An 18,969-nucleotide genomic window follows, 5' to 3' on the forward strand; every position below is an offset into this window, starting at 1 on the left:
TGAATACCTGTGTGTGTGTGTGTGTGTGTGTGTGTGTGTGTGTGTGTGTGTGTGTGTGTGTGTGTGTGTGTGTGTGTGTGTGTAGTTGTGTGTTCTCATCCTGTAATGTGAATGTGTATTATGGCTACACAGTGAGGCCTCAAGCTATCAACTGGCCTCTACCCTTGTCATCAGCTAGACTGCTATGTAAACTCCCCACCCCATATAACTGTACCTGTGATGTCACCAGGTATGGATGTCACGTCTCTAGCTACTGTAGCTTGATACACAGCTCCCATGCTCCTGGATCAGTAGATGTGTAGACATCTTTGGCATGTCAGCCTTTCTAAAAGTGAGGTTGAAGCTACGAATAGCATGCTGGTATTGCCATACATACATACCTGTGAGTAGTCCACATTTACACATGGAAAACTGCAAACACTGGCATTCAACAGCACATGCAATTAGACCTGAAGGAGGGAAGCAGGACATCATTACCAACATGCTGTTACTGTTGTTACCAAGACACATACTGTGAACAGAAAACAATGCATTCTAAACCTGTACTACATGGTATGTCTGCTGCGGGTCAACAGTACACAACAATTGTAATCTACACTTATCTCCCTATTCTATTCATCCTGTGCATCAGACCATATGAACATGTCCCTGCACCGATGGTGTGGATGACAAGGATGCGGCACAGGCATCATGAAATGCACAGGGTGATAATGTTTGCCAGGGGCCTAGGCTGCACCAGTGGATGGCATCATGTGTGTGGGTTAGGGCCTGTGACCTAACTGGCCATGTGTGGTTGTTATGCATGTGAGTGTTGAGGTGCCCTACAGATGTTTCTGGTGTGTGCGTGTATGTGTGCACACAGTTCTGCCTTGTATCTGGCCTATACAGGGGTATTATTGACAGCTCCAGACTATACAGACCAGGTTTTACAGCTCACAGTGTCCGGCCATGGCCACATGACATGTGCCTGCCAGGGGTTGTACAGGCACTACCAGGCAGAGGTGCAGATTGGGTACTGTCCGATGACACATGTCCACTGGAACCGTGTCCCCATTGGGACCATCCAGGGCCACGTGCACGTGGCCTGCTGTGTCCTAGTGTGGACAGCGCAGCACCAGCTGCACTGCTGCTGCTACCACCAATATGGGAGCGGGCATGTGAGGTAGCTACCTGGCAACCGTGTCCGCACATGGCAGACTTGTCAATATACCATGTCCCACATGACATTTGTGTACCACACACATGAGGTGCATGGCTGACGGTGATGTCCAACAGCAGCAAGGAAAATGTACTGTATCTGTGGCCTGATGTGGTTGTCTGTGTATGTATGGGGATGCTGTACAGTTGACTACTGTCATGCTGTGACGCAGTCATGATGTTCAACACATCTTATGTGGTCGAATGATGTTACGCCTCCACAAGCTGTGCACAGGCCTGTAGGATGTCCAGTGTTCCACATCTGCAATATAACCATTCAACAAAGGCTATAGTTGGACCATGTGTAGCCAATGTACAACAGGGTGTACACACAAACACATCATATCTACTGTGTGTTGCTACATGTCTCTGGCCATCCTCCATGGCCATGTGTGAACATGTGTTGGCCAAACGGTTGTGATGGCTATCTATCTCACATGTCTGTGTTGTCCCATATCACATACACCTATAGATGTCATATACTCCACTGTCCACAGGGTTATGCAAACAAATGGTTGTATGTTTGGTATGTGGGGTATGTTTTATGGGATAGTGAGACAATGTTGCAGCCGGCCCACTACATGTCATGGACATGTCATATGGCATATCACAATGTGTGCACTCCTAGCAGGGCATAATCCACAATGGTGAATCCTGTGGGCTGCCCGTACTCCAGCTCACTGTGTAGTACTGTTTGTGTACCCCACATGTGTAGTTCTGATGTGTAGTACATGTTCCTACACTGAACAACACCTCCTCCATTGTATGCACAGCTGTCCACACATCTAGCAATGACAGTTTGAGGTTTCATGTCAGTGTTTCACTTAGTTTGTAAGTATTGCACATGGATAGCCACTGTGATGGATTGCAGATGCGACCTGTATATTGTGACCGGACCATACATTATGTGTACATGTGTTAACTGGCCACATGGTGAATAGATCTGTAAATTAACATGCCTGATACTTATAACTGTCTCACCTGCAATGGCCTGCTGTCTTAGCGGAACGCCAGAGGTACCTATATAGGGGTGATCATTATCCAAGCCTTTATGACAGCTACAGGGTGCAATGTACATGTTAATACATTCACCAGTACAATAGGATATACTATGGAGTATGCACATGTGCATACACAGAGTAGCATACTATAGTATGCGGCATGTGTGTATACTACCTTGCATATGATGTTACATTACATCTGATGAAGTGTGGAACGAAAATGTATTAGTGAGAATTACAGCGTTAGTGTATTTGTGTGCGGTCGTGCAGGATTTGTACAATAAACTTCGTTTCATCAAATTCTCTCCCTTTATTGGACTTCCACAGGGATTTATTTTGTGGTTACCAGTTTGGGTTTTCACTGTCATCTCTCCTTTTGAGTCATTGCAGTGGTGACTTACCAGGCAACTCTAGGCTCGGTGGTTGGGAGACACCCACCTCCACAATCTCAGCTAAGGATTGTGGATGCTGTTCTGACGGTGTCTCCAGGTTGGCCAGTAGTCCCTTGGTACATGTAAGTGGGGGCTGGGTTGGTGGCCCAACACCTGTTGCAACTTGTTCCCTGGCGATTGCATTCACAGGCTGTTTCACATGTCTGATCAGGTCCATGCAGTGTCTGTGCACCTGCTGGTATGTGCTGTTATGGCCACCCACAAAATTAACCCTCCTGCAAAATTCCTGCCACAGGTCATCCTGCTGCTGTGCATCCTATGGCACATGGCTAAACAGGACATCATAATTGTCTTGGAGGTAAGGTATAAGGGCCTCATTCTCCAAGCGGGTATAGGCTGGGATCCTTGCTCGTGGCATACCTGGAAGACATAATGACGGAGACAGGCCACAGTATCTCAGAGATGCACAGAGATACAGCTGCACATACATGTGTATCACATTTATTACATATAAATAGTTGTCTTTGCAAATCTTCATGACACTGACACCACTGACATGCTTGTGTCACACACGTGACACCCAATGGGAATTGAATATTATCACCATATATGTGTGTCACCTGATGACATTGCTCATACTCCATGTGGATGCTGTCTTGATGTGGGCATGTCTGTTTGCCTGTACCTGTGTTCTTACCTATCAGCACATGCCTGGATTTGTCCACATTAATGCTGTCGACCTTGATGCTGTGTATATGTCACATATAAACACATACACTGCATTAATGGACATGACCTGTGACAATGCAGACATGCACATGGAAGCCTTTACATGTATGTGTTTTGCCATATACATCTACATGGCACTGTACAGCAGTTCAACATCCTGCCACGTATCGCCTGTGTTGCACATGTGATACACATGGGACACTGGCTAGCCTGATGGTATTTGTAGGGATGGTTATCAACTATAGCATGTACGGCCAAGGTCATCTAGTAGTCTGTATGCCCTCGGCCATGTATAAGCCTAGGATGTAAGGTTACCTAGCTGTAGCCGACAGCCATGTTTCTGGCGCCAGGTGAAGCAGTGCCACATAACTGATACACACAGTTAATGATACATTTACCATTCGGTCATCACACCATGCCTGACAGAGGTGAAATGTGCAGCTTTGCTGGACAGGGTTGCATAGTTTGGTAGGAGTATGTAACATGTATGACACAAGGATCTGTCCAGCATGTGGCGATCCTTGTACTAGGAAGGTGAATGTCCATGATGTATGTATTTCAGATCAGGATATGTACGTGTAGCATGTCCAACATCACAGTGTTGGACATGTCTTTATGCAGGATAGGCATCATGCTACACAGTGGAGATAAGTATGAAGGCTGGTGTTGGCCATCCAAGCATGGCCAATACCCCTTAAAGGTGATATGTGATCCGATATTGAGTGATGAGTATGGTTGTACAATGATCTCCATGTTCATGGATGGCACCCTGTCATGACTAGGGTTGCCTCTTATGACTACCTAAAAGACTTGGTGATGTCATGAGCTCAGGGAGGTAAACTGCACAGCAGCATCCCTTACACACAGTGTCCATTATGTTGACCACTGCCTAGGTGGTAGTTCATGGGTACAGGGTTATTAAGCTAACGGTGACAATGCAATATGCAGCTGTCAGATTGTGCACATATCCCACACACCTCACCCACAAAGCCCCTTCTGTATGTTGTCCACAACACTGAGTCAGCTATTGCTCCCAGGTCATAGCCATTTACATACTTACATAGGCAGATCCCTCCCATTTGTCTGTGTGGTATGGGCTACAATGAGGGGGAGTACAATGAATTAACCCTGTTTTACTGTAGCTGGCACTGGTGTGATATGCACATATTACTCAGACACCTTTTGTAGTGTTGGTTCTGTCAACAGTCCACTGGCAGAACACTCCTGTGACATACAAATGTACATGTAGTATATTGAGTGTAGGTGGAACACAGTATGGGTGATGATGTCCTATGACCTGTCACAGGTATGATATGCAGTGTGAAATCATTTGTACTGTCATCTAAATCTGTACTGCTAACATATACGTTGATTAAGTTCATGGACTTTCAGACCAGACTCAGCAGGGTAATAGTGCAGTGCCTCCCATTATGAGTGGTGTCTCCACTTTGTGGGTTGTGATAACTGTTGGTGTGCACCATTCAGTGTTTTCATTGACTGACATGAAGCTATGTTTTACATGATGTGTATGTGTAGAGCAAACTGTTTTGCCATATGTGTATGACACAACCAGGGATGTGGACAGGTCCCATGCAGCCTGAGTGCACCTTGTACCATCATAGTTATGGTTACAGGGGCACTGTAGTGTACATAGATATGTGATTGTGTACCTGTTGGGGGTAGTGTGTTTATGTTATCCAACACCCCATCTGTATTGCTTATTCATTCTCAGCACTTGTTCAGAACATGTAAGCACTACATGAGCTACTAATTACTATAGCACTCAATCCTCCTCATTACCTACAGGTAAACACTATTTGTACTTAAATTTCCCTCTTGCTTAGAGTAAAACAGCTCTTGTACACATTTTCCTCACATATCTAGTGGGAAATAGTTAAATATTCAGGCATGTCCAAGTGTCAATTCCCAGTGTTCTCGCCTGTCTATATGATGAATATGGGCATCATGAGGCAATACAGAAATTGTCTTGTGTACACAGTCAATACTCCCCTCCTAACATACAACACTACAACCTGTGGGAGATGCACATATCGAGCCATGCTGGAGGTAAAGCTCTCTCCAACCCAGACTGAACCTAACAATCATGTGGGGATGTTAAACGTTTGCACCACACTCATCACATAGTCTCACTAGATCTCCACCACCACAGGCCACACATAGTAAGACTACAACATTTGTGGATCCTCTCAATACTACTCTGTCTAGGCAACAAGAGAACTCCAAAGCAGAAACACAGGCTGCCCCCATCCCCCAACATAGCACCAATTACTTATAGCCAACAGACTCAGCGTGCCCATCAACCACAGCCAATAGGGCGATATAACGTACCCAACACACTAGTCATAGGTGACTCTATAGGCGGTCACACTGATGTCCCACTCAGCAGACTACACAAGGTGATAGTTACTGTCAGCTGCCTGTCGGGTAACAGGATCTGCAACATAACCTATGCACTCAGGTCACTCCTCAACCAGTACAATATGACTGTGCCATTCTCCATGTTAGTGTGAATACCCTGAGATGTACCTTCCTGGACTACATGTAAAGAGACATGGAATAGCTCTCCAATCTTGTAGCCCAGGCAGGTATCGCACTAGCCCTGAGTAGCATTCTGCCATCATCCAGACTGATAATGCAGTACAAGGACAAAATTATTTACTTCAACAATTGGCTATGTTTCTGGTGTCATTCCAAGGGTATCCAGTATCTGTCTGCTTTGAATGACATGGTCGACAGAACACAATGCTTTGGCAGAGATGGCCTGCACCTGTCGGCCCTGGGATTCCAGATAACGGCTAAGGCTCTTGCTGCTCCTATAGTGCCTGTTTTAGGCACGGTTCAAATAACATATTCACCAACATAACAGGAACAGGCAAGCAAAGCCTGAGGGTAATGCTACTCAATGCTTGACGTCTTCATCTCAAACGCACTCACCCAGGGCACTCCTTGTAATGGACCACTTCGATATCTGTGCAGTGACTGGGACCTGCTTCTAGGCTCCTTAGAGCACCCCTGCACTACCAGGCTATTACTCATACCACACCTTTCAGTCATGTAACCAGGACTGGAACACCCACGGTGGAGGTGTGTCCATATTTCCTAAGGATATCCACACCTCCAGGCTGGCTGCTTAGCACAATGCATCAGAGGTTATCCAAGTGCAACTAACTCTGGCCATAACTGCTATACAAATTGTAGCTTGCTACAGATCCCCCACCACACCCCATGGTTAATGGTCCTCACTTCTTGGTGTACTGGAAAGTAGGGTTTAAACAGACACACTACTGATGTGTGACTGACACTACCCCACCATTAACTGGGATACCTACTCATGTACCGACACATTAGGCCAACACTTTCTGGGATTCATAACCTCCAATTACCTGGATCACCCTATCCACACCACCAACAGGGCCAACAATATCCTAGACCTGGTCATTACCAACATGTGTGACTGGTGTTCCACACCTGGGGTTATCTCCTCATTGGTCAGACCCGAACGTAGGCTAATCACCCTTGTTATCCACATCCCGGCACTACACTCTTTATGGAAAATACACTACAATATTTCTACAAAGCCAACTTCAGGCTTCTTATGACAGCAGTAGTAAACGTCATGACACCCATGCAGATGCATAATGCAGTTACAAACGCTGAATCATACACAACTGCACTTAATTAGCACTTACACGACTGCATGGATCATACTATCCCAAACAGAACCATGATGGTACCCACCAGAAAATGGAGGCCACTCTGGTGGTCCACTGCCATGGACATAATGTACAACAGAAGGAGGAGACTGTTGCAAAGTAGAGTACAATACCATGAGTGAAGGAGCTCCCTGGTCATCCTCAGTAAGAATCTCAGATCCCTTATCACATCCTCCAAAGCTATCTACGTAAACATAACCGCGACTAATTCCAAGGACTACCACAAAGCGTTCTAGAGGTATGTCACTACTCTCGATGGCGATACCCACATCTGCTCTGACATACAGCAGTAAGGCATGAACATTACATAACCGACTGATATTGGCAACATCCTGGCAGATAGGTTCAGTGCTAACTTTACACCCCTCTCACACCCTAAAGGGCCCATATCTATACAGGAACAATGCAGAGTCCCTGTGATCACAACTACTCAGTTCAAAGCTGCACTCTCTAAAGCCAGGAACACAGTATCCATGTGATCGTACAACATCCCAGGCTGCAATTTCCACGAACTTCAGAATGAAATGGCTCCCCACTTGGGCACCATATTCACTAATAGCCTTGCATCACGAATTGTGGCCCCTGAATGGTGCACAGCAACAGTTATCACACTCCACAAAGGTGGCGCCACAATGGATCAGGGGAACTATTGCCCTATACGCCTGACTAGACTGTTCTGCAAGGCTATGGAGCACATCATCATGGATCTCATTCACAGAGACACTGGTGGCCTCCAAACCTTTGATCCCGCCCAGTTTGGATATGTTAGGGCCAGACCATGCCACCTAAACCTGGTGGAGTCCTTTGAGACAGTGACCAAGGCAGTAGATGAGGGTAAGGAGGTCCACACAGCCTACCTTGACCTCTCATAGGCTTTCAACACCGTTCCCCATTTTGGTATTGTCAACATACACATCCACCTGCACATTAAACCCTAGGTCACGAGAAGTTATACAAAGTGGCTCATGGACAGAACCCACACAGTGAGGGTAGCATACCCTAGGTCCTTCTGTAAATCAATTACAAATGGCATCCCCCAGGCCTCGGTCATAGGGCCCCTCATGTTCGGTATATGCTTCTCTGAGGTACAGGCTAGCACAGGAAGACTTACCCTGAAAAGCTTTGCAGACGACTGCAAACTAGGGGCCATGATTGATTCCCCAGCTGATACAGACACCCTCCATAAGGTGTCACTGGGACGGATACCTAGTGTCAATAATATGGCCTCAAGCTGCATGCCACAAGGTGCATAGACATCCCCTTTGGATTACACCAATCACCCGCAGACTATCACATAGGTGGTAGTCCCCTACATACATAAGATGTAATAAGGGATCTTAGAACCCAAGTAGATAGCATTCACTCCTTTGATAACCATATTGCCAAGGTGGTGTGGATATCCTTCTACGTGGCCCCCCTAATCTCTAATGGGTTTGTAGCCAGAACAAAGGCAGCCATTGTGCCTCTCTACTCATGACTTATGAAACACATTAAAGGGTACAACGCCTCATTTGGGATGTACCTTATGAGACAACAGCAATGGCTTTGAATACCACAATATTACCACACCAAGAGGAATACTGACCTCTGAAGGATGACGCATGCAGCCCAACTACAGAAACCCCAACTGTACTTGTTTGCATACCACATACTCAGAGGTGATCTCTGCTGAACATACCAGGCCCATGTCCAAAACAGTATTGATAGATATGCTCCACATAAGCAAAAGCCCCCGAGAGCCACATGCTCTGGGATATGTACCTAAATGCAACGATGACTAGGACATGCTGGAGGGATACATTCCTGACCCGGACACTCACCATGTTTTTGAAACATGATTCCTATGTACATCAGGCAGGGACCCTCACTAGCACTCTTCAAGAGATACGTCGATGAGTGGATGGGAGACAGACATGTACACCAGGGATCACTGCAGTGGCTCTGCTGTACAGAGATGCAGGAAACGAATGGCTCTGCTGTTCCAGGCACAGGACACTAACCTAGGGAGGTGCTGCAAGTGAAAACACTGTAGCTAGGATTATGAATGGCCTTAGCCAGACAGCATAGTACATAACTATGAACCTATGAAGCTATTACATGTCCTTTGTGCATGGATAATTGATTAGCTCTTCCATTTCAGTTAGCTGTCATGCTGATACACTGTCTGGTGACTACAAGTCATATGTATCCTCTTATTGTGTATTTTACATGCCAATAGAAATACCTGATGTTTGCATAACATAACAGTAATGCTATGCAAAATGTTAGACATATCTACCTACAGTACTGCCTTCTTCTTTCGGCTGCTCCCATTAGGGGTCGCCACAGCAGATCAACTGTTTCCATTTCCTCCTGTCCTCTGCATCTTGCTCTGTCACACCAACCACCTGCATATCCTCTCTCACCACATCCATAAACCTTATCTTAGGTCTTCCTGTTTTCCTGTTACCTGGCAGCTTCATCCTTAGCATCTTTTTCCCAATATACTCTGCATCCCTCCTCAGCACATGTCCAAACCAACGTAATCTTGCCTCTCTGGCTTTGTCTCCAAACCTTCCAACCTGGGCTGACCCTCTAATATAGTTATTCCTAATCCTGTCCATCCTCGTCACACTGTACATTTCACATTTTTGCCACAATATCCCACAATGTAAATCATAGTTGCACAGCAGGACCACCTTAGATATGTTATTCTCAGTTATACGCCCATACATATGCCTACTATTACAGTATATCAACATATACTATCCCCTGTTAGGGCACGTACTTGTTGGACCAACCCTGCCACTGACAGTGGCTGGAGTGGAATTGCTGTGTTCAAAGTCCTTATATAGCATCCCTCGTATGTATGAGGTGTTAACCTTGTGGCCCACAGCAGTCCACACAATTTCTATGAGCATTACTATTCTCAACAATACATCACTACATAATACCTTTTCCCACTATATGCATTGCGTACACTTTAATTATTACAGAACAGGTACTACATACACTGACATACTGAGTGTTCTACATACCTTATTAGTATCCCGAGTTGACGGTAATATAAGTCCTATTCATTTTCTGTTGTAACATTTTTCTGGTATGTACATACGGTTTGAATGTATGAATCTAGCTTTGTTTGTATGCTTGTTTGTTTGCTTATTTCCCTGAAATGCTAATTTCACCTGAAACGCGGCTTTTCAGCGCTTCTGTGGATCCCTAGTGATATCTGCATTGCTTACTGTACTTATTTCCTTGTTTCACTTGAAAGAAAGTTACTGTTTGTCATTTTTGCATTTAAGTTACCTGTAACACATTGCATTTAAGTTACCTGGCACTTGCTCACTAAGTCAGCACTAAAAAATTAAAAGCACTACATACTCACAAACTCCCCTTGAGTACATTGTTCCCCATTGGCCGTTTTTTTCAATTATAAAGGAATTCCCAATACTATTCTAGCATGTCCAAAGGTCAGTTGTCAATCTCCTCTTCAGTCCAGCTGGTGAATCTGGGAATCTTGAGGCAATGTTACAACTGCCTCATGTACACAGACAACCCTCTCCTCCTTCCAACAAATTCCAACACATGTGAGAGATGCAACCATATAGCCAAACTGGAGGCTAAGCTCTCTCAACTCAGTACTGGCGTAACCATTCAGGAGGAGAAGGAAACCACACTCACTACAATTCCAGTCTCACATAGACCTACCATGACAGCAAACCAAACACATAAACACACAAAAACATACTCAGAGGCTCTAAATAAAAATCTGCCTAAGCAGCAGAGACCTCTAAAGCAAACACCCAAGCAACCGCTACCCCCCAAAAAAAACACATGCAACACATAGCTCACAAAGCCAGTGTGCCGAACAGTCACAGCCCTTAAGGCTAAACACACCTGATACACTTGTAATAGGTGACTATCGTCAGGCACACTGACGTCCTGCTCACCAGGCTGAACAAGGAGAAGGTCACAGTGAGCTGCCTGTCGGGCGCTAGGATCCGCCATATAACACAAGCACTCAGGTCACTCCAAGGCAAGTACAAATATGACTCAGTCATTGTCCATGGTGGTGTGAATGACCTGAGAAGTACCTCCCTGGACTACATGAAAAGAGACAGAGGAACTCTCTGAGCATGAAGCCCGGGTCGGTATAACCCTGACCTTGAGTATCATTTTACCCTCACAAAGAATGATGCCACAATATGAAGACAAGATGATCAATTTCAACAATTGGCTTAAGTATTGGTGTCATTCAAAGGGGATCCAATGCCAGTCAGCCTGGGATGACATGCTCGGCAAGCCACGATGCTTCGCTAGGGACGGCTTGCACCTGTCACCCCTGGGATTTTGGATATTGGCAAAGGCTCTTGCTACCCCCATACTGCCTTTTTTAGGCAAGGCTCAAAAGACAAACCCATCTCAATAGGTATCACAAGGGATAAGAAACTCAGAGTAATGCTACTCAATGCCAGAAGTCTAAACCTCAAGATGCATGCACTCAAAACTCTCCTTAGCATGGAGAACATCGATATCTGTGCAGTAACAGAAACCTGGTTCAAGGCTCCCGAGAGCACCCCAGCACTACCAGGTTATACCTCATACCATGCTTTTTGGCCCCAAAACCTGGACCGAACCACAAAAGGAGGGGGAGTATCAATATTCGTCAAAGATACCCATACCTCCAGGTTGGTGGCACAGCACGAAGCTTCAGAGACTATCCATGTGCAACTAACAGTGGGTAAAACTGCCTTCCAGTTTATAGCCTGCTACAGAGCACCCTCCCAAACCCAGGAACCCCACTCAGCCTTCCTGAGAACACTGGAAAATATGAAGGTCTCTCCAAACACCATTATATTGGGGACTTCAACTACCCAAACATAGACTGGGAGCATTACTCTAGCTCCAACACCCTAGCCCAAAGGTTCCTAGAATTTATAAACTCAAATGCTATGGAACAACTTGTTACCACTCCCACAAGAGGGGAAAACATACTGGACCTGATCATCACCAACATGGGGACTCTATGCTCCAGACCAGAAGTGTATCCCTCACTGGTAAGATCAGACCATAAACTAATCTCACTGGATATTCACATCCCGACCCCACCCCCTGCCCAGAAAACCACAGTGAAAAACTTCTCTAAAGCAAATTTCACACTCCTCAAAACTGAGGTGGAATCCTTCAAAGCAACCGGGCCTGTGGAAAATACGGCCCAGACTGCAGAATCCTTTTATAAACACATTCTATGAACACCTTCAGGAATGCATGGATCTTGCAATCCCAAATAAAACCAAGACCCAATCCTCCAAAGGCAGACGTCCTGTCTGGTGGACCCCAGCCATAAACAAACTATACAATAGAAGGAGGAAGCTACTACATGACAGAGCAAAATCCCAAAAAGGGAAGGCATGTCTGATCAGTATTAGCAAAAAACTATGGGCACTCATGAAATCGTCTAAGGCCAGCTTCGAGAGAAAAATTGAACAGGACACTAAGGATAATCACAAGGCTTTCTTTAGTTAAGTTAGGAACCTGGGTGGGAATTCCCAGATATGCTCAGAATTAGTCCAAAATGACAAAAAATACACCGAACCCACAGACATTGCCAACATCCTAGCTGACAGGTTCAGCGCAAACTTCTCCCCACCTTCCCCACCAAAAGGGCAAATATCTATCCCAGCAGAGTGCTGCCCCCCTGACATCTCAGATGCTCAGGTAAGAGCCGCCCTCTCCAAAGCAAAAAACACAGCATCAGTGGGACCAGACGGTGTCCCAGGCTGCATCCTACATGAACTCCAAGAAGAACTAATCCCAAACATAAAACTACTGTTCAATCTCAGCCTTACTACAGGATATGTACCCAAAGAGTGACGTACAGCAACAGTGGTCCCTCTCCACAAAGGTGGTGCCTCAACGGATCCTGGAAACTATCGCCCCATAAGCCTGACTAACTTGGCCTGCAAAGCTATGGAAAGGATCATTATGGACCTCATAAATAAAGATATTGGGGACCTACAGACACTGGATCCTACCCAGTTCGGCTTTGTTAAGGGCAGATCCTGCCTCTTAAACCTGGTCGATTTCTTTGAAACGGTCATCAAGGCCATTGACGAGGGGAAGGTGGTCCACACAGCCTACCTGGACCTCGCAAAAGCCTTCGATACAATACCCCAATCGAGAATTACAGATAAGCTCACCAGCTTAAATATAAACCCCTATGTCACTAGATGGGTTGCAAACTGGCTCAAGGACAAAACCCACATGGTAAGAATTGCTGGAGCCATGTCAGACTCCAAACCAGTTACAAGTGGCATCCCACATGGCTCAGCCCTGGGACCTCTCTTGTTCGGTATATATTTCTCGGAGGTACAGGCCAACACGGAAGGACTGTGGCTGACCAAGTTCACAGATGACTGCAAACTGGGTGCCATAATCGACTCTCCAGCCGACACAAGCATCCTCCAAAAGGGCCTCATAGAAACAGACAACTGGTGCCAGAGCCATGGCCTCAAGCTAAATGCCACAAAGTGTATAGTCATCCCCTTTGGCAAAAACAAAGTGCCCACAAATGACCACAAAGGTGGTAATCCATTAAGTACAGAAGAAGTAATTAGGGACCTGGGGACCCAAGTTGATAGCAATTTCTCATTTGACAACCACGTGGCCAAAGTGGTTAGAAGAACATTTTATATAGTCCACCTAATCATGAAGGGATTCACATCTAGATCAGGGGAGGTCATCCGTGCCTCTTTACTCATCCCTCATCAGGTCCATAATTGAGTACAATGCCCCTTTTGGGATGTACCTTACCAGACACCTGCAGCAACTGGAAAGACCCCAAAAGTACCTCACCAAGAGGATCAAAGGACTCAAACAGATGCCATATGCTGCCCGGTTAAAGAAACTCCAGCTCTACTCCATGGCATACCGCCTGCTCAGAGGCGATCTGTGCCTGACATATAAAGCCATGTCCAACACGGAATTAATGGACATGCTGCACCTCAGAAAATCCAAATCCCATCGAACTACGCACTCGAGAGACTTGAACCTCAGCACTGAAATAAATAGGACATGCTGGAGGGACAGATTCATAACCCAGAGGCTCCCTTCACTCTGGAATAAAATCCCAGTCCAGGTTAGGCAGAGTCCCTCATTGACTCTCAACAGGAATCTTGATGAGTGGATGGGAGATCATAGGTTTACCCCGGGTATCACTTCTATGTCACTGTTAGACAGAGGCACAGTATACTAACTTCGAAAAAGGGCATAGCAAAATTAATTTAAAATGGGTGGCGAAAGCTAAACACACTCTGGCTAGGCTTATAAATGCCCTAGGGCAGATAGCCTAGTATGAACCTATGAACCTATGAAGCCATCCTTTTATACTTAGATATCAGTAGCATGTGGTATCCTGCCACCAATTGGTGTTCCGGAAAAGATGATTACATACACATCAGCTGTGCAGCTACTCCATTAGCCAATAACATGACAACAGTGGGGTATAATTGAATGCTCTACTTGGGCATTGTCCCTTTGCCCTACCTTCGAGGAAGATGGCCTAGATGTGTTGTTTGTGATGAATTGCAACAGTTATATGGAGACACACAGAGATATATTAACTTCATGGACCCCGTGGATTGTGTGTAATGGCTAGAGGATGTAGTTCTACATGTGAGTCTAGCTGTTATATCAGCCGTCTGATACGGGATTATTGCAACCAAACCCTGTAACATCGGTGTCTGTTCCATTGTACAACAGCAACGATTTCACATAGGGCCATTATAGTGCGTCTCTGACAAGGTATGTTAAGGCTTCTGCAGATGTCAGAGTGAATGGATGTTTGTGATGTTATTACAGTCTGTATTGCAATTGTTTCGGGTGTGGGGAAGATGTAGGTGGGTGAACATAGCGGATGCAGGTGTGTAGGAACTGCATTTATACATATTCGATATGTGTGTGAGGGCTCCTTCCCTATTTGAAGACCTATCCTTTAGTAGACTAATACTATGGTAATTGCAGGCTTATTCATTAAGCCATTGTTAACTGGTTCCTGTATCGCATGCAAGTGATGCTGGTCCGTCAATCCCTTCGGGAATACATCGGTATGTAATGAAATGTTGCTACATAAAAGCTGTCTCATGTATTTCTGTCACAGATATTTGCACTCATTGGAGTTGTGTTGGTGACTGAACCTCTTTGGCTTGGGTTGCCACGTTTTCAAATGGCCATAGTGAGACATTTGCAGGAAACACATCGGATTTTAGAGGCCGACACATACCCACGGTCAGTACAAAGTATAGAGCTTTACATATATGCCTATATAAAAGCTTATATTCTTGTAGCGGTTTACTTGCTTATCCTGTTTCTTGTTACATGTAGGTATTTTAGATGCAGATGACTATTTTTTGCAACAATTACATTAAATATGGAACATGCCAAATGTCTCGAGATTGTAGGGCATTAGTATTTGTACTCATTTAGGTCAGGACACTACCGCACATACAGGGACTGCCCCTCGCAAGGTGGGACAGGTGGTAACCCTATCTTTGGCTCATGTCCATAGCACATATTTGTAATAGTGTATAGACATATATACTCTCCATATCCTTTGTTCATAACGTTCGGTTGTGGCAGAATGTGTGATTGCTATGGTCCATGTTATGCACATATTTGAAGACTTCAACCGCTGTATATGGCATACCCATGGATTCAGGAACGCACACACTTCCAACGACCACATTACCATTCCCAGACTCCCAAACCCCACAATACCGAACACTCAAACTTGTGACAGTCAAACTCCCGGAACTAACACAAACACGGAACACACACACGCACACACAGACACACTGCTACCCATCACATCCAAGCAAACCATCCTACACTACATATGGCCAGGTGGCTATGCCCCCATACACCCCCCCATGTGGATGGCTGTGCCCACCACACCTACTTTAATAATCTACCTTCGAGATAGCACAAACAGGCACATGAAGTAAACCCACACGCACACATTACAGTCCCCCGGAAACACACACCACACTCAGAACACACACTTACACACACTAGAACATCAGAAACACACTTACACTCTGTACCTACCTGAACCGCAGCACCAGAAGCACTAATTAAATGTCCCTTAACATTGTGATAATAGTACTTGCGGTTCTGGTGTTCTGGTACTGAGGTCTTCTGATCTTTAAGCCTCATGATTACACGCGTCTGTATGTAAAGCATTCAGTATTTGGTAGTATCCTATCTATACACACTGAGCAGAGTGGATCAGAGTTGTTGACCGCAGCTGTTAGCTGAGATATACAAGTATCCTGTTTTTTTTTATTATTTATACAGATTATTGTTTTTAACAATTAATATATAGCACTTTTATTGTCTGCTTTTTAGTCTTAGAGTGTATTTTATTGCTATTAACTATCTGCACTAGTAACTGATTTGTCTGCAGTTAAAAGCATTCTGTACCTTCACAAATCTTTATCTGTTTGTGGCTTCCTCTAGTGCTACTGGCTGTAGGCTATTGTTTCTAGCTGAAGCCTCTCTCGAGTGGAGGCTGGTTCTTTTGTTTTCTTGTAAAAAAAAGTTGTTGTTCTGATATTTAAGCCCTAACTTTGATAGGGTTTCTGTCTATACACACTGAGCAGAGTGCATAAGAGTTGTTGACCACAGCTGTTAGCTGAGATATACAAGTATCCTGGGTTTTTTTTTTTATTATTTATACAGATTATTGTTTTTAACCATTAATATATAGCACTTTTATTGTCTGCTTTTTAGTCTTCAAGTGTATTTTATTGCTATTAACAAATCTGCACAAGTAACTGATTTGTCTGCAGTTAAAAGCATTATGTATCTTTACAAATCTTTATCTCTTTGTGGCTTTCTCTAGTGCTACTGGCTGTAGGCTATTGTTTCTAGCTGAAGCCTCTCTCGAGTGGGGGCTGGTTCTTTTGTATTTTTGCAAAAAAAAAGTTGTTCTTCTGGTATTTAAGCCCTAACCTTGATAGGGTTTCTGTCTATACACACTGAGCAGAGTGGATAAGAATTGCTGACTGCAGCTGTTAGCTGAGATATATAAGTATCCTGTTTTTTTTCGATTATTTATACAGATTATTGTTTTTAACAATTAATATATAGCACTTTTATTGTCTGCTTTTTATTCTTCGAGTGTATTTTATTGCTATTAACGAATCTGCACAAGTAACTGATTTGTCTGCAGTTAAAAGTATTCTGTATCTTTACAAATCTGTTTGTCGCTTTCTCTAGTGCTACTGGCTGTAGGCTATTGTTTCTAGCTGAAGCCGCACTCGAGTGGGGGCTGGTTCTTTTGTGTTCTTGTAAAAAAAAAAAAGTTGTTCTTCTGGTATTTAAGCCCTAACTTTGATAGGGTTTCTGTCTATACACACTGAGCAGAGTGGATAAGAGTTGTTGACCGGAGCTGTTAGCTAAGATATATAAGTAACCTGTTTTTTTTTTTATTATTTATACAGATTATTGTTTTTAACAATTAATATATAGCACTTTTATTGTCTGCTTTTTAGTCTTTGAGTGTATTTTATTTCTATTAACTAATCTGCACAAGTAACCGATTTGTCTGCAGTTAAAAGCATTCTGTATCTTTACAAATCTTTATCTCTTTGTGGCTTTCTCTAGTGCTACTGGCTGTAGGCTATTAGGTTCATACTAGGCTATCTGCCCAAGGGCATTTATAAGCCTAGCCCATAGTTATGTGGCTTTCGCCACCCCTTTAGTTTGAATAAAACTATGCCTATTATTTTGCTGTGCCTCTGTCAAGCAGTGACACTGAAGTAATCCCTGGGGTATATCTGCGATCTCCCATCCATTGGTCAAGATTCCTTGAATTCCTTGAATTCCTTGTTTCTAGCTGAAGCCTCTCTCGAGTGGGGGCTGGTTCTTTTGTGTTCTTGTAAAAAAAAAGTTGTTTTTCTGGAATTTAAGCCCTAAATTTGATAGGGTTTCTGTCTATACACACTGAGCAGAGTGGATAAGCATTGTTGACCGCAGCTGTTAGCCGAGATATATAAGTATCCTGTTTTTTTTTCGATTTATACAGATTATTGTTTTTAACATTTAATATATAGCACTTTAGTCTTCAAGTGTATTTTATTGCTATCAACTAATCTGCACAAGTAGCTGATTTGTCTGTAGTTAAAAGCATTCTGTATCTTTACAAATCTTTATCTGTTTGTAGCTTTCTCTAGTGCTACTGGCTATAAGCTATTGTTTCTAGCTGAAGCCGCTCTCGAGTGGGGGCTGGTTCTTTTGTGTTCTTGTAAAAAAAAAAGTTGTTCTTCTGGTATTTAAGCCCTAACTTTGATAGGGTTTCTGTCAATACACACTGAGCAGAGTGGATAAGAGTTGTTGACCGCAGCTGTTAGCTGAGATATATAATTATTCTGTTTTTTTTTTCGATTATTTATACAGATTATTGTTTTTAACAATTAATATATAGCGCTTTTATTGTCTGCTTCATAGTATTCGAGTGTATTTTATTGCTATTAACGAATCTGCACAAGTAACTGATTTGTTTGCAGTTAAAAGCATTCTGTATCTTTACAAATCTTTATCGGTTTGTGGCTTTCTCTAGTGCTACTGGCTGTAGGCTATTGTTTCTAGCTGAAGCCTCTCTCGAGTGGGGGCTGGTTGTTTTGTGTTCTTGTAAAAAAAAAAAAAAAAAAAAGCTGTTCTTCTGGTATTTAAGCCCTAACTTTGATAGGGTTTCTGTCTATACACACTGAGAAGAGTGGATAAGAGTTGATGATCGCAGCTGTTAGCTGAGATATACAAGTATCCTGTTTTTTTTTTCGATTATTTATACAGATTATTGTTTTTAACAATTAATATATAGCAATTTTATTGTCTGCTTTTTATTCTTCAAGTGTATTTTATTGCTATTAACTA

The sequence above is a fragment of the Protopterus annectens genome, chromosome 16.part0 (genome assembly GCF_019279795.1).
Source record: "Protopterus annectens isolate FY-2018-M chromosome 16.part0, PAN1.0, whole genome shotgun sequence".
Classification (NCBI taxonomy): domain Eukaryota; kingdom Metazoa; phylum Chordata; order Ceratodontiformes; family Protopteridae; genus Protopterus; species Protopterus annectens.